The sequence below is a fragment of the Gallus gallus genome, chromosome 4 (genome assembly GCF_016699485.2).
Source record: "Gallus gallus isolate bGalGal1 chromosome 4, bGalGal1.mat.broiler.GRCg7b, whole genome shotgun sequence".
In the NCBI taxonomy this organism is placed as follows: domain Eukaryota; kingdom Metazoa; phylum Chordata; class Aves; order Galliformes; family Phasianidae; genus Gallus; species Gallus gallus.
The window spans coordinates 13,166,943-13,182,048 of NC_052535.1; positions in this window are offsets into that span (position 1 = coordinate 13,166,943).

Below are 15,106 nucleotides of genomic sequence, written 5' to 3' on the forward strand. Positions count from 1 at the left end.
ATGAGTCAGGGATAGAACTTAAACCAGATACTGTTCTCCAGCTCATGGTCTAGATTACCATTATTATTATTCCTAAGTAGGACGTATCTTGCAGCAGTACCTATATTTAGGGACTTCAGCACAATTTCTAGACCCAAGAGCTTGAGGAAAGTCTGGAGAAGCTTTCAGATGTTCTGGTCATCTGTTTTTGCCTGTCCAGTTGCTAAGATACAACCTGAGTGGTCCTTGCTTGATGCTGAGCCACTCTGTTTTAGTTGTTTAAAGTTGCTTTTTGTTTTTAAACACTCATAATCAAGCTTGTCTTACAGCCCAACTACAGTGCTTACTGGATGATCTTGTCATGACTGACTGTGCACAATAATTGTTCTTAACTGGGCCTTATTTTAGCAGCAAGGTAATGGATCAGCTTCCAGGAGACTAGGTTGTTTCTCTGGTTGATGGACAAATAATCTTCATGGACAGGGCAGGTTTTGCTGGGATTTGGGTAGCTCAGAAACTACTACTTCTCATTTCCATAGTAGGGCTTGTGCCTCAGGGGAGACTTGGCATGGACATATGTCAAGACCAACACCTGATCTGTGTATGTACATGAAATGTGCATGTTTTGTACTTTGGTACTCTATGTAGTTTTCCTGAAACTCTGGATATTCTTGATGGAGCCTGAAAATATACTTGTTCATTTTTTATTTCTACATTCTTTGCCCTCAGTCTTGCTTCATGCTCAGGCTGTGAACAGCTTAGCATTGCCTTCATTGCCACTTAGTATTGTTTCATGGCAAGTGAGTGAGTCACTCTTGAGCTACTGAACAAGCTGTTACCACAAAGTCCATCTCAGTCCACCCAGAGCAGGACATCTGTGTAGGGAACCCTTTGACTCCTGAGGGCTTCACATGGTTTTCTGCTTGCAGGACCAGCTTGAAGGGTTGAGGATGTGATTCCCTGAAAAGTGCTTCACAGAGCAGATGATGTTGCAACATGTATAACTGTATCTAAAATTTTTCTCAACATGTGCCTCTCCTCTTGTTACAGTCTAGTGTACCACCTGAACTTGCCAGGCAGTGCTGTGATTACAAAGTAAAAAGCACTTTCTTTAGAGCTCATCCTGAGCAAACTTCCCTAAAGCTGGAGTTTGCTATTATGCAGGGTGTTATTTTGTTCTGAACACTGAGCTACTCAACTTAAGCATTTATAAACTCACTACTAGCAAGGACCCATGAGTCATTACTTTCAGAGTCTTTAAAATATGAACAGATATCTTGAATTCTAACCAAATCCTCCAAGGCAGACTGTAAAGCATTCGCATAGTGGATAGAGTATAGGGAATGCTAGCTGCAAAACAGTTAAACTCTTCTCTGAAGTCTCAGATGTCACATTATTTGCATGATTCACAGTTAACAGATGGGTTTATGCTTATGTTCAGGGGGGACCAGTTTTTCAGTTCCAGTCATTAAATAATAATTACAACAGTTTATACTGTAAGGAAAACAATTTTGTGATGACCCTATTACATCATTTTTTATTTCTTTGATTTGTTTTCATTCCAATCTTGAAGAAAATCCCCTTTTTCAATTCTCATTTACAAAATATGCTGCTGAGGGGACTTTGCCCACCCACATGCTTTGACTTTTCAGATATCAGCATTTCCACCCAGAGCTGTATGAACTCCTCCTAAACCCATCTGAAATCTTTGCACAAGGAGAATTAAAAAAACAGTAGTAGATGCACATGTTGCCATCTCTGCTCTGTCACCATTGTTTCACCATGATTTTGAATAAACTGTTTAGCACAGATTGATATTAAAGGGAAGCACAGTAAAGCTTAGATACTGCCAAACATACTAATCGTTATCACAGTTTAAGCTAAAATGGTATGAAATCAAATGTATAGAAGCCATTGCTGCATTACCTTACTAGCATGGCATTGGATTAAATGTTCCAAAAATTGAGATTATTCTGTAGATGTCTGCTTCAAGTACTTTATCTGAAGCTACTCAATCTAGCCCTGCTTGGTAAAGCAAGGTACTTGATAAACTGTGCCATTGGTACAAAAGTGTGTGGTATCGGTGCTGCTCAACCCCCATTTTCTCCAGGTGCCTGCCTGTGAATACCCATACAATGCAGGAAAATTCACCTTAAAACTAAGGTGTTCCTTGTAACCTCTGTATGCATGGGGATTCTGGTGCAGAGAGATATAATGCCTGCTGGGACAAATGTCAAGATTGCAGATGTCTGGTAATGAGGCTTGAATTTGATGTGGAACTAGGGGTGAGTGCTTATAACTTGGTGCTTATAACTGAAGAAAGCCAAAGTTATCAGTGGGAATAATACCTGTGCTTCATGCTGTTGCTTCATAAGGTAGTTGCTCAGGTATTTTTCTTTAATCTACTTCCCAGGAGTTGATCCTTCCAAATCCTTCCTCAGTTCTTCTCTTGTCCCTGCCTGAAAGCATCTATACCTTAATGTTTGCCATTTATGGCTGAAGAGCCCCAGAGGTCTGCACTGTGATACAGACACCATATGTTGCCCTGTGTAACAATATCTCACTTTATTCTACTACACTGAAAGAGCAGAAAAAGTTATGTCAAAACAATTTTGAAATATTCTATGATATGGATGAAAATACACTATAACTTTTCAGCTCATGTACAGTAGTAGGAACAAAACATTACCAGTGATTTCAGGTTAGTTGTGAATTTAAATCCCCAGTGGGTGCTTTTAGAATGCAGAAGAGGGGCAGAGCAAGTAGCATGAAGAAAACTGTACAGTATGGCTGCATCTGAGTTCCCCCTAGTTTACTGGAGGCCTCTTTGTATGACAGCTTTTAGCATCTACTTCTTTCCAGCAACAGCGAAGACAGGATGTCAGCCTAGACATTCTCTTAGTCTCAGTTGTAACAGCTGTTGCTGTATATTTACGGCACAGCCTGAGAGGTGTTTCCATTTGTTGCCTTTGTCTAATAGCAGTCACAAGTTCCTTCTTCCTCAGCTTCTAGATCATTAATGGAACAAACTCAATGGTCAGTTCCACTTAATTACTATTTGTTTTTGAGGAAGCAAAGTTGCTGTGTGATTTTGTGCTTAGTTACTGTGCCTGAATATTAATAGCTGGTTTGTTGTGTTTTTTTCCACATTTCCCTTCTGTCTCCAGGATTGAGTTGTGTGGGAAGTCACTGTTCTGTGAATAGACCAGACAAAAACCTTACTGAACTTCCCTTTTTATCAGAAGACTGATCTCTCCCTTTATTTTTAGCATGTTATCAACAAAAGTTGATTTATTGCTTCACTGTTTAAAAATGAAGATGTTTTCAATACAGATAAACAATTCTACCTAGAAAAATTCTTCACATGGTTCTCCCACATGGCACACAGCATGAAGTCTGCTGCTTGGTCATCTGGTCCTTCTCTTTTCAGGTCCAAAATACCTACCACATCCTGCCTCACTCCACACAGCCTCTCTTAGTTTCCACTGAAAGTAGGAGGTATTATTATCCCCCCAGATTCACATTGCCAACCTCTCCTAGCTTCTTAAAACCCAGACTTGTCTAGTGCCTCGGCATTGATTCAAAATTTTATATCATGCTCAGGTGATGCTCCTGAAGAGGTTTCTTGTCCTGGGAAGCAGCAGGAAGCCTTGCTGGGCAGCAGTGGCCAAATAGGATGTTTATTGCTACAGGGAAGAAGATTGAAGAGATAATTTATTGATGCTGAAAACTAATTTTTTCTCTGGCAGATGCCAGTTATTCCAGTAGCTGTTCCACATACCAAGATTAAAGAAAATATGTCAATTCTGGGCTAGATCTGCTTTCTATACATCTATGTGACTCCACTGGAGATACAAAGGCATTCAACCTTTCCCCTGATAATAGGTGTAGGAAATACTGGTTTGTGTTCGTGTCTGTTACGTGCCTATGCTGCCTTCTGTAAAGGGCAGATGCTTCATTTCTACTTCTTGAAGAGATAGCAGTTTTCTATTTTACTTCCTAATGCCAACAAAATCCCTCTTTCCTCATCATAGAATTTTAGTCTTGTGCAACAGGAAGAAGCACAAAATCTCCTTTTGCATACAGTTTATTGTTAACATTTCTTCCTGCTTTGGCTGTCTTCTAATGACAGGCTCAAAGTAATCAAGAAAAAAAGTAACAAGTGTACAAATACTGCAATGAACTTCTGGCCTCTTAGTCTGTAACTAGACCGCATACAATGTATGTGGTGTTGTGGGACTCTCAGCAGGGGTCAGTCCTACAAAGATTACCCTGCGAATAAATGTGTGCATTTAAATTAAATTACAGTGTACGGGATCAGACCTGAAGGGATCGTTCACGTATTTCTCAGATGCAAAGTCATTGTTTTGATGATCAAAAATTGTGATAGCAATGCTCTCTGTTGGGCTGCCCCACAGCCAGTCTTCGGAGGAACCATGGTTTCCTTAGGCACTTTTCCACCACCTGTGCTTTCAGTTCCCAGAGTTGGGCTTCCTGGAAGAGCCGTTTGTGAATGTGATCATCATCAATGGAACTGGCTCCTTATTTGGCCTTTCTGCTGAGTGTGCAGTCCTGAGTACCAAAGCAAATATTGCAGTCTTAACATCACCAGCAGGGGCTATAGGTACCCTTCCTTGGCATCCCCTGCCCATTTAGGCAGACATTAGTGAAGGATTTGGTTCTTTGAATACTAGCTTAGCCACCTATGTTCAATGTACTCCTGTTCCCTTGATTGTTTGCAAAAGGTGAATTGTTGAGTTCTGGAGGCTAATAGAGAGCTTGCAGCACCCAGAGGTGCTATGTTTCCTTAGGGGCTATATTGGCCTGCCATATATCCTTAGGAGGCAGACTTGCCTTGAATTCACTGTGTCAATGTGGAATGTTACCACTACTAAAGCCCTGAGTCTGTAGTCAGATGTGGGCTGGTATAGCCCTCTGACAAATTCTTGCTACTCAGCACAGAGCAGAGATTTGCATGTTATCCATGCTTCACAGAGACTAGCTTTAAAGCTTAAAATATAGCAATTTATGCTTATGATGTTGGAGAAGCCTTGTTTAAAACCTACTGTTGAGATAAATGCTTTTACAAGGATGGAGAGAGGCTGGTCTAGAACTTTGTTCCTCAGGTCTGTGCTAGTGCTCGTTACTTTAGCAGTGTTAATGTCTGCAATCTACAGCCTCCATCCTGCCCTTCTTAGATTTCCTCTGTATTCCTTATAACTCATTCTGCATATTGTCCATTCTTGTTCTTTCCAAGCTGTCCTCCCCCACCTCCAGCTCACCTAAGGCTCACACAAAGTTCATGTGAGCAGAGTCAATTTATTGCAGTGTTCATATTTCAGCGAGTAGGTCATATTGGACAGGGCTGCAATAGCAAAGCAGCAGTGGGCAGCTGTTTCCCATTTATTCACATGTAACCTCCACAGCACTGTCAGCAGAATACTAAACAAGGTTTTAGCATCTGCTATTTTGGTTGGTTGATTATCAGCCAATTGCTCTTGAATTCCAAGATTGACAAAGTGTCTGCGTATCTCATTAGCAGGGTTAGCAAATCACTGCCACAGCAAAACCTTAGCTGCTTTTAGTTGTAGAACACAGTTGTTGGTTGCGAGTATCTGCTTCCTGTGACTTCTTTTGCTATGGGCTCTCCTCTGTTTCACAAGGACTGTAGGAAAGCTCTAGGCCATACTAGGTTGAAAAGAGATGGTTGTTCTTACAAAAAATGAATGTGCCTTTTCCTGGTTAAAAACAAAAACAACTAATAACACAAGAAGCTTTCACTTCTGTCCCCATTGCAGAAATTTATTGGCTGATTCATTCTTGCTGGCCTGGAGTGACATCTAGGTATCCATGCATGTATTTCGGGTATAACCCCAAGAACATCCCAGAAGGTTGTGGTGATGGGTTGGAGCTCCTTGAAGCTGCTTTGCATCAGTGAATTCACACTCAACTTTTTCACCCACAGTATGTTCTGGTGAGCAGTGGCTATTCAACTGGAAGTAAGGAAAAGCGGGTAGAAAAACCATGCTGGAAGGGATGGATGCAGTCCTGTAAGTCCTATAATTAGAGTGTCATTTTCTCTCTGCACCTGGTTTTCTGTACTCTCAGCATAACTTGGTTGAGCGTAGACTCATACTGCCAAAAGCAGAGTTGTTAGGAAGAACACACAAAAAACAACAAAACAATACTTTTATCTCCATCACAGTGAAGGTTATTTCCTGCAATATAGTTACAAATACTTAAGGAAGCCTACTTTTAAATAAAGCAGTTGCCGTAAATTAAGAGGACAGATAGCAAAAGTCAAATATATTTTCTATACTGTGATTTTGGCTTGGAAAATTACTCTAACTTTTTCTGTTAGTCCTACTGATGTAGCTAAAAATCCACTGTGCAAATCAAGTCCAGCCCTAGGAGGAAGTGTCTTAACACCTTGCAACATAACAGACTCTACTACTTTACATGTACATTCTTTGGAAGGGGATTCAAATCTCTGAATCTTCCTGATCCAGCTGAACTCATTTAAAGTAGCTGGAAGATTTGTACTGCTACCTTTTCTAGCCATAAAATTTATCTTACCTTTTAACAATTTGAGATATTTCATTTTCAGTGGCTATAATACTACAAGCTACCTTCATATTGTATAAAATATACCCATAGTTTGTGATGCATAGCTTGTCATATAGGGTCTTCTGCCTCTGAATATTTCCTCCTAGCAGGACAAAATTTTTTAAAGAAACAAAAACAACAGAGATTTCTTTACTGCTCTTTGTCACAGAAAAACAAAGCCTCAGACCTAATTGTAAGATAAGGTCCACAAATGAATAGCTCAGTTAAAAGGAAACCCATGCTAATAAAATTTGGTACATCTGTCTCTATATTCAGCAGTCAGGACTGTCACTTTTGGAGACAAATCCTATTTTTTTCTGGTAACAGGACACTGAGTTTTCTCAGCTCTGCTAACATGTAATGATTCTCTTTGTTGCCCTGCTTGTAACTGTCTGAGCACATCAGATTCACTGCCATCTATGGTAAGACTTGTTTTACGCATCTGACAAGAAATGTTGAAATGTCCGAGGTGCTTCAGGTGATTCATTTGAGAAAGAGGGTGAGTTTCCTGCACAGGAAACATATTAACATGTATGGGAGTAGAGAAATTTCAGTGCTGCTTTATTCAAGCAGCAAGAGAAGCATTTTGGTTGTTCCAGTCTGATCTTGTTTAGGTCTCAATACACTGAAATACCTTCCAATGCTCCTAATAGCCTGAGCATGATTTTCATTTTCTCACATTGAAGCCTCTTTGTCCCTGTTTCAACCTTGAAGGCAACCAGTCTTTTAGAGAGGATGAAGCAGTTGATGTAGTATCCCTATTGAAAACACTTGGCAGTAAAGATAGAAACTCATTCAAATGCCTTTCTGTTTGTCTGTGTCTAAAGTCATAGGCTTTAACTTAGCAGTTATTTGGTTTACTCTACTCCTGACTTTTACCCAAAACTGCTTTAGTAGCATGAAGTGGTGCAAAGCAAAGCCAAGGCCTTTTCAGAAGGAAAGGTTTTCTGAAAGGTTGAAACATGGAGATAAGCTGTGCTTAAGTCTAAGCAGTATGCCAGTTATTGCTGTCCTAAAGATAATGATGGGAGATATGATTTGCTTGGTTTGAGTGGTACACAGATCTGAACTGGGCTGAGTTTCTGATTGAGATTTGGATGCCAGGCCTAGAGCTTGTGCCATGAGCAAGCATTAGTGGTAACAAACTCAGAGAATTAGCATTGGAGGAACACGGCTATGTTTCTGTGCAGTGCACAAAATAGGAGGCTGAAAAGCTCTGAGTATGGGTGAAATAACGTGACTGTCTCAAAAAGCACTGCAGATCTGGTCGGTGGATATCAAAGGTCTGACTGACAGTTTGTGATCCATTTCCCTTCAGTGACAGAAAGGAGGCTGGGATGTAGCTATAATATTCTAAGAAAATGGATAAATCTGGGATATCCATTGTTTCCATCTATTACCTACTTAGCACTGCTGTTTCCTACAGAAAACAATGGGGTGTTGTCAATTTTCATGCAGCTATGGTTAAAAGATCTGAATGTATTTTTTGATCCCACTGTTTTTGTGTTCTGCATTGCTACTAGGCTGGCACAGTCCAGCTTGCCTACAACAGTCTTCTGTGGCCTTTGTCTTCCCATGATGGTTTAAACTGGAAGTTTAGATGCTACCTGTCTTTTTTTCGGGGGGGAAATGTGGCCTTTCATGTTCTTTTTTCTCTTGAGTACTTTGGTTTACACATTTATTTCTACATATTGCATCATGGGAAAAACTGGTGCTTGGTAACACAAATGATCACAACACATCACCAGCCCCTAATGAACTTCACTGGACATCTCCAGGTAAGGGGTGCAGCTGCCAAACTGACATTTCCTTCAGGAAATGTTCTGTCCCTCCTCTGATTACTCCTTCCCCTTCATTTGGAAAATCTGTGATAATTTAATCAGTCCAAAGGAAAGTGATGTGTTGCTATAATTCATTTAATAATTCAGCGTAAGCCCCAGATTTCTTTTTGCACAAATGAACTTTGCCCTGTTCACAAAGGATCAGCCCCCAGGCTACCTGCTTACTCACACAACCCTTTCTTAATTAGATAGCAGAAACTATCAAAGTATGGTCCTCTTTGCACCACAGATGACCTCAGGGAAACAAAAAGGCGTTTCATTGAAGAGGTCCTGGTAACCCTGCCATAAGGAAGAGACTGAGATTCATTTCTGGAAGAAGATATGAAGGTATAATTGCTATTTGGCCACTAACTACAGGCATCATCTCCTGTTCTCAGGCAGCAGAGAGAGAAGATGGGCTCAGCTGTTACACTGTGGGACCCCTTAACCGACTTCTTTTTTCCCATCACACAACTATGCTTCTCTTTGCTTTGGTAGGTTTTTAAATACCTGGATGAAGTTTGAATTAATGTCATCTAGGACATAAAGAGCAGTGAAGCTTGGTTTGCAAAGCATAACGTTTTCCTTTGTAGCTTGAAAAGTTCCTATGTAACTGCAAGCAGATACTTTTTCCCGTTGCAGAGTCCAGCTACTCCAGTGGGATGTAGCACGTGCTACAAGTAGGGTGCCACTTGAAAAGAGAGCCACAGACATGATGATTTCTATTATTCATGTCTTTAGATTAATGCAAAAATATCCAAGGTTAAAAATCATAGTGGTATAATGGCTTTTAGCTCCAAATCCCCACTGAAATGTAAAACTATTTATCTATTGAAGAGAAATTCTACATAGTAAGGATTTCAGGTCTATGTTAACCAGAAGACCTTGTGCCATCTTTTGTAACTGGACTGGGGCAGGCTTTACATTATCTGCACTGCAACAGCACCTAATGCTCTTCAGTGCTATGAAATCTATGCCAGCTAGTGGGCTGAAAGCAGGACTGGGCAAGGAAGATTGTATACAAAAAGCTCGAACTGCTACATCTTCAGTTTATGGCAGTGAACGATTCTTTGTCAACCTGTCCCTTTTCCCCCTGTGGATAAATTGAGAAATCTCTGCTAAATTGCCTCTATGACCTATACAATGAACTATAACAACTCTCTAGAGATTCCCGTCCCTCATCTTTAAGGGCTGGAGGTAGTACTGCTTCCCTTTAGTTAACATTCCTTGTAAAATGGCTTGTTCCCATGTTACACAGTTGCCTGTTGCCTCTGAATTCAAAGTACTTTGGATTCATAATAGAAACACCTATGAGTTCTTATTGAAGTTTCCTTTAGCTGTATTCAGAAGCTTCTGATTCCTCAACCACACAAGGAGATTCCATCTGAATAACAGGACTCCTTTTTCCTTGCTCATCCTTGTGTTTAGGAGTTTCTGAAGTGCAGAAGGTAGAACCACATTTCTATTTTCATTTATGCGTGTGAAATCCCTGCAGTGATAAAGGATCAGCTCAGCTCTCAGCAAGTACAGGATCTGGCTGACATTTAAACTCTCAGCAATAACAATTTCATTAACTTTGAGATTTCTGTCACTGAAAAAGAATGGATTGACATGCTAGAAGCCAAAAATATCAACATCTTCAGTGCATATCCCATTATGTTGTTTTATTTTGTGTCGGTACTCATTTGTAAACATCAATAGGCAATAATCAACAGGAATATCCAGTGGCAACCACTTTATATGGTGGATTCCAGCTGGAAGTTTTAAAATAACCTATGAAATTCATTGTTTCTGGGTACTGTCAAGGATCTGAAGGCTCCAAAACATTTACTTGACAGAAAATATTATACAAGAAGTATTTATAAATAAAGTACAAAGATGCCCCAAACTTTGCAGCACAGGGCGAACACTAACTATCAGGGGTTGGCAAACAGATTGGGGTTCATTTCTGCCCAAATGTTACTTCTCACATTTTATAGCAGCTTCAGAACTCTCTGTCTTCTTGTGTATGGGACACAGAGCAGAGGAACTCTAACCTGACCTACATTTCTAGTTTATAGCCAGTTAAGTCAGTGTTATCTGTTGGTCTCCTGATTGTCTGGTGATAAAGCATTTGCTCCTTAAAATCAGCCCAAACTAGCACATTTTAATTTTGCGGAAAAGGGCAAATATCTTTGTCATGTTTCCACCAAAAGACAGCTCGCCTATCCCTTACAAAGAAAGATTTGTTCTCCTGTTTCCAGAGAAAGAGATCACAGCCTATGGCACAGCAATATCGGATTAGCCCTCTGCAGGCATGACTCTCACATGTAGTTTTCTGAACAGTAATTTTCCTTAAGGAGCCTGAGGGGAAAAAAGAGAAAAACAGGAGAGATGCCAAAGGCCTTAACTTTCCAGGAAGATAAAGCCACAAGTTGATTTATATTCTTGTACCAAGAGAAGACAAACATAGTTATCTTGACTCCTACATTTTCTAGATTTTGACTACCATTCCTTACAGCCCAAAGAGCGTAGATCTTAAGAACCCACAATGGTAGGAAAGGAAAACAGCATTCCTATATAGAAAACTGCTGTAACACTTAATGTTCAAGTGTTCCAGTTTTTCTACCATAACTTGATACTGGTAAACACAAGGGAAAAAAAAAACAAATTATTCCACCCAATTTCCATTAAGTACTGTGAGCAGCCCCACCTGGCTTCTGCTTTTAACCGATTCCTGCCGACGAGTCTCTGTTGAAATGGTATGTAAGCACTTACTAAGGATGTGTTGTTTGGTATATTCGGGAGGTTATTTTCTGTTCTATTTAGTCATCAAGAACTGGGAATTAAGATAATATTTTTGTATGTGGTCAATTGGTACATCTCTTTGTGCAAAAGGTCTAGTTTCTCATGTCTGCTTTTCACATTACATCATCAGAATAAGGTAACAAAGTGGTGAAGTGTGATGGCTTGAGCTACTTGAGCTAAAGACATCAAGCAGAGGCTAAATGAGGTCTATGTAAGTATTAGAGAGCCTGGGCTCTTTTTAGTGAGCAAGATAAGTTGCATCTGTCAGTAAATCATGTTGTGGTGGTTCTCCTGTGTAGAGACAGATGCAAGTTCCCTGACTCGAACATTTCCCAACACGGCATAGTGGGTTTGCTCTTCACTATTTTATTTTATTTATCTCATTTTATTTCTAATAATTCTTCATTCCCTACCCTTATGCTAACAAATAACCTGGAAAACAACTTGTTTCCAATACCTGCTTGATCAATTACAATTTTTTAAGAGCAGTTCTATTTTTTCTTGCATGTAAGTCCCTCCCCTTGCTTTAGCCTTCTGTCTTGTTCTCATTGCTCTAACTCACCCCTGCTCTCCACCTCTTCCACAGCATCACAGCTATGTTGGCAGTGGGCCATCTAGCACTCCAGATGGCTGGCACTTGCTGCTTCTGCCACAGGCTGAGGTAATGAGCTAGTTATTTCAGAAACAAATCCAATGCTATTTACTTCAGGGAATGGTGACACCAGAATAAGTTATTACATGCCTCATTTCTGAAGGATGTGTTCCCTGCTAGTTAAGATCTCTTTCAGTAAGTTTCCTCTAAATCTGTTCCATAACTCCCTGACTGAGGTATGAAACAGGCTGTTTTCCAATGAAGGTATAGTAGCACTTCAACTTCACTTACGGACTGCACATCCTTAGTATTATCCACATCATAGGTATTTTTTCCAGCTAGTGTGAAGAACACAAGGGAACAAAAGCTCTCTTGCTAGACTGTGTGATGCAGCCTATCCCAGTGTGTGAGTAAATTACTGGTACTTGCTTAGGATGGTACTTTTACTTATATTGTGTTCTATGTTTCACTACTCTAAAAATCCTGCTTCCTTAGATTCAAAGCATTAGGTCTTGTATATTGCAGACTTTCCTCTTGGATCCTATTGTGCAGTCTCTGGATGCCTTATAACTAGCAGAGACTTCATGATATTTCAGCCAAACCAATGAATATTTTGCTTCTGCTTTGGGTGAAACTGGTTTTGGCCAAGTAAAAGATATATTTTTTTCCTAGAAGCTAATTGTGATCCAGGGGAAAGTGAGTAACAGCATGTGGAGTAGTCACTGCATGGTAGAAGTTGTATGTGTGGTGGGGACAGCAATAATTAAAAATTATGCCTCTTCTGGGATGTTGTTACTCTGCTGGATTGTGGCTAAGCTGGAGAGGTTTGGTAGAGAATAGTGAAGTTGAAACTGATGGGCAGTTGGTTCCTGTTAACAAATACTCTTTGTCTTGGGGTTTGTTGAGTTCCTTTCCCTATAGCATGAACACAACTAGTGAGTTATCATCCATCCCTGTCACAGCATGAGCTCACCCCGGTGACCTAACACAACCCACTGCTCTGTACCAAATTCAATGCGCACAGTGACACCTCTGACATCTACAGCCTGCTAAATCCTGCAGTGGATTGAAAATGTAGTTATAGCAGTTGATGTGAATATTAAAAAGCTGTCTTCTAATTGCATCTCTAATCTAATTGCATCTCCTTGAATTGCTAGATATTTGGCCAATGTAAATTAAATAATTCACTGGTAATCTCTATTCTGGAAGAGAAGGTAGAAAGCAGCCCTCCAATGAAATAACTCCATATCCTAATTTAAAACAATAGTTTAGTGAATGGGGCCTCCTGTCTCCTCCCCTGCTAATTAGCAGGACGTTGCTATAATCTCTTCCCTCACTATAACTCAAGTCCTCCCCCTTAAAGATTCCAAAATGGTCACTTTTTCAGTTGTCTTTCACTGCTGCATTCTGGTTGGTACTGATCACTCTGTACGTATGAAAACAAATGTTTCTCAGTTCTTCAGCTCTTCTCAAGAAAACTCAAATTCCTGAAGCGTGTGCCCTGAGCTTAGGTTTGTTGAAGAGCTGAGAGGACTGAGCAGTTTTCAGCTTCAGATCTAAACTCTCCCTTTGTATACGCAGAAGCACAGGCTCTAGGAAAGATTAGGCTCCTCTCTGAACAGGCGCTCTAAATGCGTTCAGTTTGTGTAGGTCAGGCTGGCAAGGCCTGGTCAGCAAGTAGCATCCTTCTCATGGCTCTTAGTACAGAGCTCAGCTGAGGATGAAAAGTGTGCATGTTGTGAGTTGTGGCTTGTCTGAATGTGAGTTCTGGTGCTAGTCCTCTAGGTTCTGTTGTGTACCTGGAAACCCTTGTCCTGTGTGTTGATGGTCTGAAATAAAGCATTGCTCCTGCTAAGGAAACTCAAACTCTGTGAGGACTGCCAAACCTGCCCTCCCGCTTTTAGAAATCTAGGGAGACTCCAAATGCTTACAGCCTTTCAAATGTTTTCTGCACAGAAACCTTAAACCCTCTCATTCCATGAACTGTTGGTGGGAAGGAAATACCTGAACAGTAATTTACAGCACAAATCAGGAGTTATCCTATAGCTGGACAGAAGGAAATCTCAACCATGGGGGCATTTAAAAAAAATCTGATCTGGGCATGAAGGTGTATATCCTGTGTATAATTTAAACTTGTACTTCAGACATTGCTGCTTAAAGGAAACTGGTCCTCTGCAGGGGTTTTGTGAGTATAAAGGAAAACTGAGACTGTTAAATCACAGCAATCTATGACCACGTGCATGTTGTGTGAGCTTCCCATGCTTTAGCATTGAGAAGCCAGGAAGAATTTTATAGAGTGAGTTAAGCTATGAAAATGGGTTAAATAATACCACAGGGATGTTACTAATACAGCGTGGCTGCAGCAGGGTTTAAAACAGCTGGATGTCTCCTGTAGCCTCTCCTTCGAAGATTTAATTACAAAGACAAAGCTTCTCTGACCCTCTTGCTGCTACCCACCCTGCTGGTCTGCACGGCTCAACAGCCGTTACAAACTCCTTAGCGGGTTGCCATCTGCTGGCTTCGCCTTTAACTGCTTTCTCCCGGGGCAGCGAAGGGAAGAGCATTTACAAAATACAGGGAAGCAAGTCTGATGTGTAAATGCCTGATAACTTGTTTTCTCTAAGTGTTTTCTAAATCCTTTAACCAGTTGTCTGTGTTGGTTTAGCAGGCCTTGCATTAGGGGGAAGAAAACTGTTGTTGTATGAGGAGCCTGTTCCTCGTGTCTGTTGTAATTTGAAATGATTTCTTATCACCCAATGGGCTACATGAAACAAAACAGTAATTAGCTTCTGTAAAGGCTTCCTTTGGTCTGACTGAATCAAACAAGTCACATCACAGCTTGTTTCAATGCAGTGCAAAGCTATAACTCCATCTCTGGGATTCGTTTCCCCCCAGATACAGCTCAAATCCCAAGTTTGAGCAAGGGTCATTCTGCTTTTCAAGATCCTGTAATGTGCAAAATCAAACAAACACAAACAAGAACAAATCTGTTCCTTTTTTCAGTTTAGGGATGCTAAATCACTTCATCCTAATGTGCAAGTGGAGAAAGATTTGTGTAGATCTGGCTGCATCACTGTCAAGAAGCAGCAGTCCAGTCCCGACTAACCACTCAAGATGTCTGAGATGTTGTTAGGTTCTTGCAAGCGTATGCTTAATGTGTGCTGAAACTTGTAGGAAGAATAACCAGGTTACAGGAGTTGATTTCCTATGAGGAAGTTAAAACAAATCTATCAGCTATCGGTTCCTTTGAATTAAATCACTATCATTAAATACTAACTGTATTGTTCAGCTTTACCTGAATTTCTGATCGTAAGTGATCCCT